Genomic DNA, 14,724 nt, shown 5'->3' with positions numbered 1-14,724 from the left:
GGTTTTAGGTGAATTTTATGGTGTTATGCTGTTTTACTATCCATCATTTAGCCACTTCACACACAATTTTGATATCGCATGTTCATGGTTGAGTGAGCACAATGTATTGCAGGGGCCGCGGAAGCGGGGGGGGGGGGCTTCAACACCCCCCCTCCACTTTTTTCCATAAGCATGTACAAAAATGTAAAAATTACCATACGATTGTGATTTTTTTGCATGGTCAGCCCCCCCCCCCCACACTGAAAACCGTTCCGCGGCCCCTGTATTTTGACTATCATCATAGGGGTTTATGGTAGTATCCTCTACAACTTGTTAGATCATGTTAAAATTTGAAAATGTTGGTGTCTCCCCCGATTATAGGCCCCTCCCTCATTTTAAAATTCTGGATCCACCACTGATTTGTCCATGAATTAAACTGATCATAAGAAATTGTTAGGAAAAGAATACTTTATGCAGTATAAAGATTATTCATTCCTAAGTTCTCGAATGCTCGCTCAACCATGAAAATGTTTAAAGTTCGGAAAGTGTGTGGTGATAGAAATGATGGATGATAGACACAACAGCAATTAAAGTCACATTTGAAACCGAATCGGCCCCCAATATTCACTTTATTACCCTTTAAAATGAGTCTGTGACATTGAAAATACCAATTTTTCCACTTTGATGCGTGCTCACTGATCCATAAATAAACAAATCGATTTCATTTTTGCACAGAATTCTGCCCATAGGTTGATAAACATTACTGCCAAATGACATTGCTAAAGACAGCCGTGAAAAAAAGTTCCACCATATTGAATAAGGGGTTACTTATTCTTAAACATATGCACCCATAATGTACACAAGTCTATGAGAGAGGAAGTAAAAATGTTAACAAATATGAAATGAGGGTTCGTTTCATGGACGGTTTTTGTTACTTCTACCAACAGTAATTTCATGAATCTTCGCACATGGCTTCGGAGTAACTCTATTCAAAAGGCGCGCACACCAACATAACCATTCGATACGGCACAGAGTGGGGCCAAGGCCTTGAACTTTCTTCTCATTTGCATAATTTTCGAAAATTGTGTGCTCACTGATGCATTAAACATCGGGATTTTCATAAAAATCAAATCAAATGAACTATGCAAGGAGGTTTGTGACATATATCCTAAGTTACAAATTGCATTTTTTCCAATAACGTAAAAAAGGGCTAATCACATTCCACATGTTCATTCAAGCGTGAATGTTTAATTAAACGCCTTTGAATCATTGAAGCATGTTAATTGGTCATGAAAATAACGAAAAAGTTGAGAAAGTATCGTTTTCAGTTACCAAAATGAAACAATACATGCCTATGATATTTGAAAATCGTATTTTTTGTTTTCAATAAATGTTCATTGAACCGTGAAACGATGACTATTGTTGAAGTTACTCTTCCTAAAAATAACTGTCATCATATTCTATCATTTTTATTGATAGAAATGTGTAAAAATCCAATGTTAGCAAATTTGGACCTGTGTTTATTCAACCGTGAAATTTAGCCAAAAAAGTTGTATCGTCTTTTAGAAAGTACCTTTTACAAGCCTTCTGACTATTTTTCATGATGAGAATGTGGAATTAGTTCCAATAAAATGGAATCAAAGTAATGATATTTCGCTTGTGACTTTTGATAAGTGACATTTTTGCCTTTTGACGGTGCTCACTGAAGCATGACGTAAGATACGTCCATAACATTTACTCAGAGGATAGCTTATAATATTACATACACGCTCATGTAAAAATATATTAAAAACTCGCATTGGTTCGGAAATTATTGATGTTTGTTTAAGGGGGGACTTCCTTTTTTTGTTGTGTATATATACCTCTAAAATTGTTGATATGATTTTATTGAACAATAATCATGAATGCGTATAATTATATCTAATAAAGAGTGTCTTCATTGTGATATATGTCTACGCTTGAGTAAGCAGGAGTTATTTACTATTAATCAATTTTTTGTCAAACTAAGGCACAAATTCAGTAATGAATCCAGATTTTAATAAAATCATAGTCATACAAGAGTTTAAGTTAAAGTCATTGCATTTTGTTTTCTTAATGAATATAGGGAATATTTTCGAAACAAATTTTAGTATATCAATTCTCAAAGGCTTGTTGTAAAAATGGCAGAGGTAAAAATGGCAGAGGTAAAAATGACAAAGGTAAAAATGGCAAAGGTAAAAATGGAAGAGGTAAAAATGGCAGAGGTAAAAATGGCAAAGGTAAAAATGGCAAAGGTAAAAATGGCAGAGTTATAAATGACAGCGGTAATAATGGCAGAGGTGATAATGGCAGAGGTAAAAATGACAGAGATATAAATGGTCAGTCTTAAACCCCCATGCCATAAATCCAAAAGCCCCTCCATGCATACAGTAGATTAAATAGGAAAGGTTCTGAGAAGAAAATTGGAATTATGTTTGACTAATGAAAAGGGTAACATTTTTAAATGATACTGTAGATCTTCTGCACCAAATTGATAACGCTTGAGTTGGTATTTCTTATTTTTTCCTGGACTTACATGCACGGCCTTCTCATGTCAAATCGCTCTTCTAATATTCAAATTTGAAGCACACTTTAGATCCCAAGTATTATACTTAATTCATTACAGGGGAAATTCATACTGACATAAAGTTTATTGTAGAAATAGCAGAAAATAATTAAAATGATATTGGCGGGGTTTTTACGGAATCCATCAAAGATTTAAAAAGCTATTAGAATTTTACATTTTAACGGTGACGTCATTTGCGAGCAGTTTTTCCCACATATGGTGTAATAAAAAATATAAATGAAATGTCATTTTCAAAAAAATGTATGGGATTAAGTGCTGTTTTACTATACGAACTGGCCAAGATAAATCCTTTCATCAATCACTAATTGAGACCATTCTGGCATGAAAATGTTTGAGTTTAATCATATCAACGATAAAATATAGACCTAAAATGATGACAAAAAATCCATATAATATCTATTTCAGTTCATAAAACTCATTTCGTCAAGAGGAGTCCATTAGGCCCGAATTCACAAAGGTGGTTTCGTTTGAAACCATGGTTTTTAGAAACCGTGGGTTTTAGAAACCATGGTTTTTCAAAAACCATGGTTTCTAAAACTTGCTATTCACAAACGATGGTTTCTAAAACCCACGGTTTCAACAGTGGTCTCAAATGAAACCATGGTTTCAACAGTGGACTCAAATGAAACCATGGTTTCAACCGTGGGTTTTACCTCAAAACCAGGGATTTCCCCTTTTTTAGCGTGTACTGAGCATGCTCAGTTCATTGAAAATTTACATTATACAGCTAGCACTGGCAATACGGTCTGATTCTTCACTTACTACAACTTTGTTTCGTTGAAATATCAAAAATTGAAAAAAGTGTAATTTCATGCGCTTCTAGCTATCTCGCGATCCCATATTAGCGCGCGTGTATTAGCTAGCTATACCGTATACCGTAGCACTGCACTGAATTGGTGTTCGACTCGGCCCCCCGCTCAACAACTGACTTAATTTTGTGATCATAATTTATTTTCTTCCCTTTTGTCGCAGAAGATAGACTCTCTTGTATTCCCTCAACTCAATTTCTTCATAGAAAGAGTAAAACGCAGTGTAGATGCCCGATTTGTTGAGGTTTGTCACCTTTTCTCTCTGATCGTGAGTAGCGAAAAACGGATTAATGATTCGGTGCTTTTCATCGCAATACTACGTAGCTCGGCCCCCGTAGCTGCCGGGGCGCTTCAGACCCGAAGATGTCGCCAATGGAAGTCGGCATGTACAGTCAAAGAGCCGAGCTTGGCTGAGTTTAGTTTAGTTTACTCCAACGATGTAGGACTAAGCCTGTTTATCGATGAAAGTAGAATGTCTATCGCTGCTCTCCTTTAGACAAAATTAGATGAAGCTTGACATCGTAGGATCTGCCTTTCTACTTTTTTAAAATAAATATTTTGTAATTGTATGTAGGCCTAACTTTTTTTATACCGGTATTTATTTTCCATGGTGTATAGCTTGGTTTTAAGTGGTAATAGGCTTCAATTTCTTTGACTTGTAGATGTTCGATTCATCATTCATGCTAAAATTGCATGAAGCAGTACACATGCACAGGCACTGCAGGGGGGGGGCTGTGTGGGCATGCCGGGCGGAAGGAAACGATCAATAAAAAATAAGGGGCTTAGCATTATTTTTTTACAGAATTTAAAATAACATGGATGAATTAATCTTACTTTGCCCCTTTCAATTCCTTGTTTTTCCCCCGATTTATTTTCTTTAACTTCTCTTGCAGCTTATTATGAATAATATGTTTCTTTTGACATTAATTTTCCCTGGTGTACAGCTTAGAATGAGTTCTATGCTTATTACGTGGCTGTTACTTTGAGTATTAAGGGAAAATATACATTGGGGCCGGCTTGGGACGATATAATCCCGGCCTCCAAAATGTTCAAAAGCATGGCCCTACGCAGCAGTTGCCCCCCCCCCCTGGAATTTTAGAAAATTTTCATATCCACTGAAAGTAGGCATGAAAAATCTCAGTTTCACTTTCAAAAATGCAAATTTTGTTAAGTATACAGTGTTTACTATGTAATTATTCAACTTTATATGGCAAATAATAAAACCCACTTTACAGAGGAATATTATATTTCAAAACAAGTATTTTGACTGTTGAATTCTAACTTGTGTATATGCATTTTCCTGAGATGAATGGAGATGAGAAAAATGGAGACGTTGAGAGGAATGGAAACGAGAGTTGATGAGGGTGATGGAGATCAGTGGCGTAACAGGCGGGGGGGCAGGGGGGCAAGCTGCCCCCCCTGGCGGAGCTCACCGGGAAAATTATTACAAAAACGGGAAAATAAAAAAAAGGGGGGAAGAAAGGAAAAGGGGAAGGGGAAAGAGAAAGGAAAACGAAAACTAAAAAAAAACATAAAAAAGGGAAAACGGAAAGATAACGGGAAAGGAAGGAAAGAAGAACAAGTGAGAAAGAACAATTCTCCCCGATATACAAATGCATTAGCATGATTAGTAAGACAGGGAAATAAATTAAAGATGACAAAAAGGCAAACAAAAGCGGGAAATAAAGGCAGAATGGAATTAGCCAAAATCTAAATTGGAAAATAAAGAATAGACACAAGATAACGTACACTACCGGGCTGCCGAGGATTGAGATAACGAGCGGGAAGAAAAATTGATGGTAAATAGCATAATGTCGTATCAAAGTCTATCATAAACTTGCTAAATCTCCAAAGGCTCTGTCCAAGAGTCAAGACCCCGTGCAGTGGGGGGCTCTTCATCTGTAACCTTTAATGGGTTCTATATGGACCCTTCCTGCATTAAGCTTTTACGTTGAAGCACTGGCGTACCGGGGGGTGGTTCCACGGCCAAGGGGAAATAAAAAAAAATATATGACATGATATTTGCTATAATGATGTAAAAATCTATCACATAATTAGAATTCCATCTTAACAGGCCTTTTTTTTTCTGGCTCGCTTCGCTCGCTGGCGACTTTTTACAAATGTTCCCACATTTGCTTATTATATGGTGTGCCCCTCACAATATTTAGATGATTACGATACACAACTGCATTGAATGTATGTGTTTTGTGAAAGCTATACACGCAATTTGATTAAAATAAGTGGCAATCTGTAAGGTTTAAAATGGCTTTGATATCAAGAGGTTCCGGGGCTCTGCCCTGGACCCCACCAATAAAGCACTGTTATATGGATGAGTTTGGACCATGGCCCCCAAAAGTTCTACAACCAAACAAAAAAAATGAGGAAAGAAAGGAAAGTGTATTATATTTTTCTGAATATCACGTTAAAATCTATCTTCATGTTAGATTCTCATGAAAAGGTGATTTTTTTTTATCTCGCTCGCTCGGGACCTATATTAAGCTACTTCTTGCCACAAGCGCCATACTCGGCCCCCTCGAGCATATACAGAGCTTCGCCTTGATGCTCACAATCATAACAAAAATCCTGTTCACCGTGGCGTACAAAAAAAAAGAGAAAAAAGGAGAGGAGGGTGAAATATGATATCATCTTTTAATATTATGTCAAAATCTATCACAAAATTTGATTTTTGCACTAAAAAATGTCAAAATTTTTGCTCGCTCGCTCGCTATATATATATATATATATATATATATTTGCCCGATACGCCATATCGCCCCCTCAAAATTTTTGCCTTATGACGCCATTGCCTGTTCCATGATATGACCGGGAAATGTTTGGCTCTTGCCCCCCCCCCCCCCCCCTGGCCACCGACCCCTGTTACGCCGCTGATGGAGATAATGGGAGGAATGGAGGTGATTGAGATGAGGGATGGAGGGGATAGGAGGATGGAGATGAGAGATGAAAGTATAGAGTGATGGGGATGGTGAGAGGAGGGATGGAGATGATGAGGAAGGGAGATGATTAGAGATGTAGATGAGAGGGATACATATAGATAAGAGGAGTGATGGAGATGAAAGGGGCATGATCATTACTATCGTCATCACTCATCAACATTACCATCATCATCAACACTAACATCACCATTGCTATCATCTTTATTGTCATCATCAACCTCATTATCATCACAACCATCGATACCATCACCACCATTACATGTATGACCATCACCACACTTGTCACCATCAGCAGCACCAACACAATCATCATCCTCATCACCACCAAAGTCATCTTGATCATCTTCATGATTATTTCGTCCAAATCAGGAAAAAGAGAAGACTACTCTTCTTTTATCTTTTTTGTATATATTTAATTTGCATAAAACCACCTTGCACCTTGGAAAATCACACCAGGAAATTACATAAAAATATAACACACTGAAAATATAATACTCTATTGGCATTTTGAAAACATTGCAAAATTACAAACATTTGTGAAAAAAATACTTAGTCCAAGTTTTGATATATTGCCACATCATAATGGCCCAAATGAATAATTATTGTTAATTATTAGCTGGTGTTTTTCTGGTTGCCTGATTCGAGCTCTACTTGTTAGGCTACCTGGTTTCCCCAACTAGGCCATCAGGTTATCCTTTGGGGTCAATTGAAATTATATTTTTCCAAAAAAATGCATTAATTGTCCTTTTAATTTGTCTCATTCACGCCCCCTAAATGTGCACGTGCCAGGCCAAGCTAGTGTTTTCCTGGTTGCCCGAGTTGAGCTCTATTCATAAGGCTACCTAGTTGCCCCAGATAGGATGTTGCCCTGGGGACACTTGAAAGAATACATTTCAACAAAAAACAAGGTTAACCATCAGTCTCGCCTGATATCACAATCAAACTACAGTGTATGCAATATGATCTTTTGACCTTATTATCCTCCTGGACATGCATATGGTATTTAATCCCCAATGGTTATCTGTACCAAGTGTAAACACAACTGATGCAAAAACAAAGAAATGAGAGCAATTTGAATTGATGACCCTCATGGACACATGTATATTTTGGGGCATGCAATAAACTTTCTGTGAGCTATCAAAGTTCTAATCTTAAGCATTTGAAATAGACAATTTAAAATATGTGAAAATATTTCACATGAAAAAGTAAATGAGGAATTTACATTTGATGCTTCCTGATTAAATATTTTTTTTTTAGTAAGGACTATTTGAATTAAAAAATCATTGAAGATACATGTAGTCTGTGAAAGAAACTAAATCTGATAAAAGTTAATTTCAAATACTTGTATTCATTAGTAATAATGTGCTCTTTTAACCCTCATTCTCCCGGGGGGGCCATAATGGCCCCCCACCTCGACAATTTTCGCGATATATCTGCTGCGCAAAATTGTTTGACCTCGCCGCTCACTGACTTTTTACTTTCAAGTCTAGCGCAAATTTTGAGACCAAATTTGTGACGCCCGGGTACGCGGTTACGACATTACGCAACATTATGTAAGTGCATGTCAGACCCCAAATTACTCATAAACGTGATTTCATGTACAAATCCAATGCAGATTGTGTATTAGCCAAAATTCATAAATGCATCATTATTTCTACTTTTACTGATTAAACTTAATTAATTTTGCCTTGTTTATGATCATAATTAAGTCTGGAACGATTTCCATCGAAAAAGTAAAAAACAAAGAAATACATAAGAAATTAAAAAACAATAAAATACATAAGAAATCGGTCTTTTCATTCACAATTGTTAGGAATGCTATAAAGAATATTTTCACCAAAAAATAGCATTCTAGGAGCTTTATTTAGTGAATCAGAGCAAAAAGTATGATTTCATGAATAAATTAGCATAATTAATTAATATAAAATGAAAATATATGAATTCAGTGAAATTTACCAATGCAACTGCGTAGATTAAGTCATTCTCTACCATCATGCAAATTTTTGTTTTGATCGCGCAATCCGCGACTGAGGTCTTAAGGGGGGCCATAATGCCCCCCCCCCCGGGAATGACAAGAATCAAAATACCCCGGGAGATTTAGGGTTAACCCTAAAACCCCGGGGGGGTGAATGAACCCCCTCCCTCAACATATTCCACAACCATTCCGCTGTGCGAAATTTAACGACCGTGCTGCTCGCTGACTTTTTACTTTGAAGTCTTGCACATCTATTGAGATCAAATTTACGATGCCTGGGCATGCTGTTGGAAAATTACTCAACATTACATAAGTGCATGTCAGACCCAAAATTGCTCCAAAATGTGATTTTGTGTACAAAGTAAATGTTGAGTTTTCTCATCTTCTTCATATGGACATGATTATTTTTACTTTCATCAGCTGAAATTACTTGATTTCAGCATAATTATGCTTCAAAAATGTTCTGCTTTAAATTTGGCAAAAAACAAAATCTTGAAAAAAAAGATATACATAAGAAATTCATAAAACAATAAAATACATAAGAAATTCATTTTCAATCTAGGATTTTTTTTTCATTTTGATTGTTAGCAATGGTATAAAAGTATGATTTATGCAGAAATTAGCATAATTAATTAATATAAAAGATCTGACGATTTCGGAAAAATTAACCAAACAGCATTGCACATGACATCCCCCACTATTATCATACCAATTTTCAAGGCGTTAATGCGATCATTGGCAGAGATCTCAAGGGAGGTTGATTCAACCCCCCCCCCCCTCTGTAAAGAAGGTGTTAAAAAGAAGACACAAGTGAATAATGAAATTCTTACTTGTACATTACAGAAAATACCTGTTCTAGAGCAAGTCCACTGTACAACAAAAAGTTAATGTGAATGGATAAAGAAAAATAAAACATGCATGACACTGAAAACGTCAAAATAGGATGTAAAATAAGAAATTAATTACCGGTACTCGCAAAAATCACTTATATGCACAAAACAGGTGATATGCAAACAAGTCTATGACGTCACACACTCACTCTTTCTTCTGTATATCAATATATGAAATATATTATAATACTTGATTTTTTACAGAATTCACAATTGAGTATAGGTTGCCACATTGTCTTTTTACACAAGTTTCAGGGAAAAATCAAACAATACACCTGTATTAGCCATTATGAGAAAAAAAAATCATATTTCATGATATATTACAAAAAAAGAAACATTGAGTGGAGAACGTCACTTGGTCACTCATTTGCATAATGACCAGGATGTGCATATATATCTGTTTTGTGAAAATAAGCGAAACTTCAAGATGTCAGAACTTTCTCATTTTACATAAAATTTCGATAAAATTTTCAGTGTTATGCTCATTGGAGTTTTCTCTATTATATCAAAATAAACTTTTTGTTGGGTGGACTTGCCCATCAAGAAAGTACAAAGCTTGTTTCCCTCCAGGATATGTAGACATGGGTCCCATCGAACACACCTATGACTCTTGAATTCCTGTAGTACTGTACTGGTACTCAAACAGTTGTTGTTGGGTAGCCTCAATCTCAAGTTCTCACAAAACCTTTATTCTGGCTATGGCTTGCGAAACATCTGATCACTCAACAAACAGATGATTGCAACACTGATGCCTCATCACCCTGTATTCCCTGAAATTATCCTGTAAATGAGGATATATTGCCAGAAGTTGCACCTTACTCTGTCTTTTTATTTTTATTTTTTAAGATGACAAAGAGAAAACAAAAAATAAATATTTTATTGTCTTTATATTTTTAAAGAATTAAAAAAATATTTTGATCCCATATGGAATCCTTTTAATATCATAGAACTCAGTTTAACATTACTTTACTGGTCTAAGGGCTACACCTTTCCCAACCCCATAAACATTTGTGTGACAAACATACATTGAGCAAAGCAGATGCAGTACCTTTTTTTCAAATAACCAAGATAATGATACAACCTAAATGTAAAGTATGGATTTTGGAAGAATCTGTCCACAATGGATGACAAAACTTCTAGTTCCAATATACATTTCTGATTGTATTTTCTATATTTAAAAAAAAATGATAATCATATGCTCACTTCATTGTGAATTAAAAACGGGCAGTTGCCACAATTTATTATCACTTTTTACATTGAGTTTGATTTCTTTTTACAGCAACATCACAAATATTTGCATACACTAGGCTTGTCTTGAGATGTTTATGTCATAACTTTCTTATTAAAAAAAAATACTTACAGCATACAAACGCAGAATTGTCAATACTTGCAGAAACAAAGGTAGTCGATCACTAGGCCCTTCGTCCCTCCTCAGGCTCAGATCACCTTCAAGCATGATGATGAGGTAGCGTGTGGTCTCTTTGGAAAAGCAATTCTGTGCTTGAAAGCTTCATCTTCGTACAAGTCACAAAGGTTCCTCCTGCCAATGACTCCTAACTGCAGTTCTGGTTGGCATATTCCTGTTGAGTAAGAAGCATATTCCTTACTAGAGTAAGAAGCAAAAGAAAATATTTAAACAACTGAAAAAAACAACTATGTATTCTTAACTACCTTTACTGCATATTGTCGAAATTTATTGGCCTACCTTTTGAGAAATCTGCATATTTGGTCAGTTGACTTATTAATTCATTATTTTGCCACATCCTAATCACATCGTCATTCTCATAAATATAAATTGATCAACTGGATCTACAAAATATTCGACATTTAGGCATGTACTCTATTAGATAGGAATAACCGTCGTTTCTGGGGATTTCCTTAACAATTTCTGACATTTCACTGTAATCCTTACTCAGTTCAGCGGAACCAAAATACAGAGACTGAAGCTTTTGGTCTAGTACTCTATGACCATTGATCATGTGACACAGAATTCAGATTAGTTCAGTAACTGTGAGATGTGTACGTCAACCAAGTTTGAAATTGATCAAAATAAGTGGTTCTTTATCATGACAACAAATTTTATGATAAAATTTTTTTAGACGGTGACAAAGAAAAAAATTAGAAAATTGACGATAGTCCACATAGAAACAAAAATGAACATACCTCTCTAACAATCCTCCTTTCATAGTAGGACAGCCAGTGCATGTTGTAAGATGTTTTCATCCATTCAAAAATTTACTGCGGAAATAAACAAAGTACAGTTAGATCTACATTAAATTACTTTTAAATCTGATGGACATAATATAATTCAACATATCTCAAACCTGCCAGATTAAACGATAGTATTTCCAACCAAAATGTTAATTCATATTATCATTTTTTTTAATGATTTATTCAATGAATTGTTCTATAGAATGGCGCTTCATAACGTAGCTCATCGTATTGTAGCTACATCATTATAAACAAACCGAGTCAAGCCTATTGTATTACGCAGGGTGAGCAAGGGATGGGAAGATTTTGCAATGGCCACTAGATCGGTCTGGTAAGAAACCTCTATTTTTTAATGTTTTCATTATTTAGGCCCTATAAAATATTTGTTATTCCTTTTATAAGTTTTAGTTTAGGTAATAAAAAGGTATGAAATTTAAATTAATTCAATTCAGTGTATCTACTATCTAACCAATTGGCAGTGATGTGGATATTGAAGGGGATTCCATCATTGACAATTTTACCAACTTCTTCGACACACACTGACACAGCCCTACGCAGGCCTGCCCTAGCCTAGCGCATGTCTAACAACTTGGGCTCTGGCTCCATGAAGACACTGTCAACTCAAAATTATAAAAATATCATCACAGAGTCCTCGTCCTCGAGGCTAGATCTAGTTGAAGTAGTTCCAACATTTCTCCAGGTGGATCTGAATAAGTGAATTTTGAACACTATTATTAGAGACAGGATCTACAAGCAATTAACAATGACTAGACACAGTTAGGAAGTGTTTTCCCATTCACTAAATTGACCCAACAAGGCAACAACAGGCAACATGCCCATTATAAGTGATGCTGTTTGGATAATTGTGCAGTTACTTTTAATTTACTAAAAAATCATATCAAACTAAGGTATGAATTAAGAATAAAATTTTCTTGAATTTTGCACAATTGTGATTGAAAGTCTGACTACTTTGGCGGCTTTGTCATGCATCGCTTCTCCAGAGCTGAGCTTTATGAGCCGAGCTATTAAACCCAGTCCCAGTGAGCTTAGTGATTCGGTACGGAGAGCTCTTCATAATCTTTTGTTTTGACAGGACACAAAACTACACGCGTGGGACTAGAAAATAACTTGCGTGCGATAATGCTTTTCCCATCACGAGTCCACCGTTCCGCTCCTAAATCTGCATGCATTTACAGCATTAATTATAATATTTATTCACAAAAAAATACACACAGACGTAGAAAAAATATTCATCGTCGCTGTAAAATAGTAAATTACTCACGATTTTCTCACAGCTCGGCAAATACCGATATTACACGCTTCGCTTCTAGCTTCTTTCCTTTTCGTACAAATCTATTTATCGTCGTCTATATCCACTTGCTCAGCAATGTACCGAAATACTGTTCTGTGATTGGTCAATGTGCCTAAAAACCATGGTTTTTCTAAAACCCACGGTTTGAAACCACCTAAAACAGTTGACTCAAAATCATGCCGAAAACCCACGGTTGAAACCATGGTTTCATTTGAAACCACCTTTGTGAATCGCAAAATCAGTAAAACCCACGGTTGAAACCATGGTTTCTGCAAAAACCACCTTTGTGAATTCGGGCCTCAAAGTTCCAAAATCATGACTGATATTAACCGGAGAGACTCTCTCTTTTCCTTGTTGATGTAGCATGTCATGATCTTTACCTCTGTCATTTATGCCTCTGCCATTTTAATAATAATAATATAGGGTATTTATATTGCGCACATATCCACCTTGTTAGGTGCTCAAGGCGCTCCTATATTACCCGGCTAAGCTAGGCGTTCATAGCGCACACAGCTTTTTAAGGAATTACTTCCTACCGGTACCCATTTACCTCACCTGGGTTGAGTGCAGCACACTGTGGATCAGTTTCTTGCTGAAGGAAATTACGCCATGGCGAGGATTCGAACCCACGACCCTCTGTTTCAAAGTCCGAAGACTAATCCACTGGGCCACAACGCTCCACGATTTTACCTCTGCTACATGTATTATCACCTCTGCTATTTTTACCTCTGCCACTTCTACCTCTGGCATTTTTACCTCTGCCATATTTACCTCTGCCATTATTAACTCTGCCATTTTTACATCAGCCATTTTTACCTCTGCCATTGTTACCTCTGCCATTTTTACCTCTGCCACTGCTACCTCTGCCATTATTACCTCTGCCATTTTTACCTCTGCCATTTTTTACTCTGCTATTTTTACCTCTGCCATTATTACCTCTGCCATTTTTACCCGGCACCTTCTCAAAATAGGCCTGGGACTTTCGGGTATTTTTGTCTTCGGGTACCCGTGGTAATTTTGGGGCGAGTACCCGGGTACCCGAAAATTATGTCGCATGAAATATGACTGGTGGAAAAACACCATAGGTGACGTCATCCAGCCACTGCGACGCAAGTCAATTTATGAATGAAAATATAGTAAGCATGCGCATTGCAAGCCTTCCGTGCATGCCCCACGCAGTATTCTATCGAAACAAGTCTGCAATACTCTGTCACCTCATACCAAAATCGACCTAGAATTCCTCTTTCCTATATTTTGTATGAATTATGAAAGGTATTCTCGGACGATCTGTTTTCTCACCGATACCACACAGGTAAGCAAATTTTGATTACTTCTTGCTTTTCTGTCAAAATCTTGCGAAGTAGCGTCGATATTAAATCGTGTTCGTGAGATCGTAGAATCTATCGCTCCGTGCACAAAGTCAATTGATTTCCGGGTTTCGGAGCGTCGGATGCGCCAGCCAATCACGATCGTGTTACCATTTTCGGTTTATGATGAACTGAACATGGTAACACGAACGTGATTGGCTGGCGCTTCGTCTGCTAAAGCTGCAAAAGACGATTGAACGATCTAATGGGGTGTTGCAAGAAACTTGCGATTGAACGCAAATCGAACGCAACTCCCAAAATTGAGTGTAAGTCCTCCGATTAAACGCAAATCTACAATTGAACGCAAGTTACGTTCAATCCTGTTGCAAGAAGAAATTGCGTTTGATTAATTGAACGTAGATCAAGCGCAAGCTTTTCAATTGGTTGCAAATCGAACGTAACTTATGTGAGATTTTTGTGGACGCGATTTATTGTCGGTCAATTGATTGTCCATGGGCTTGATTACTAATTCTGTCAATTCTTGTGTAAATTATGCCATTTTCAATTATCCATAGGTTTTTTCAAGAAAAACTTAAAATAATGTTATTTTCAATCTTTATAGGCCTCTACAGCAATTATGCCATTATTTTCACACAACTTCACTACTTTCTCTCCTAATATC

General features: G+C 36.5%; 1 long non-coding RNA gene across 1 annotated transcript; it reads right to left on the bottom strand.

The window, feature by feature from the left end:
* Positions 1–7,809: 7,809 nt before the first annotated feature.
* Positions 7,810–12,797, bottom strand: LOC135156978 (uncharacterized). Its single transcript, XR_010296045.1, has 4 exons — positions 12,706–12,797; positions 11,376–11,450; positions 10,573–10,792; positions 7,810–9,993 (listed from the first exon to the last, which is right to left on the bottom strand). It is a non-coding gene; the product is annotated as an uncharacterized LOC135156978 (long non-coding RNA).
* Between the last annotated feature and the right edge of the window lie 1,927 nt (positions 12,798–14,724).

Source organism: Lytechinus pictus, chromosome 16 (genome assembly GCF_037042905.1).
Source record: "Lytechinus pictus isolate F3 Inbred chromosome 16, Lp3.0, whole genome shotgun sequence".
NCBI lineage: Eukaryota > Metazoa > Echinodermata > Echinoidea > Temnopleuroida > Toxopneustidae > Lytechinus > Lytechinus pictus.
This window is presented reverse-complemented; position numbering and strand designations above follow the sequence as displayed.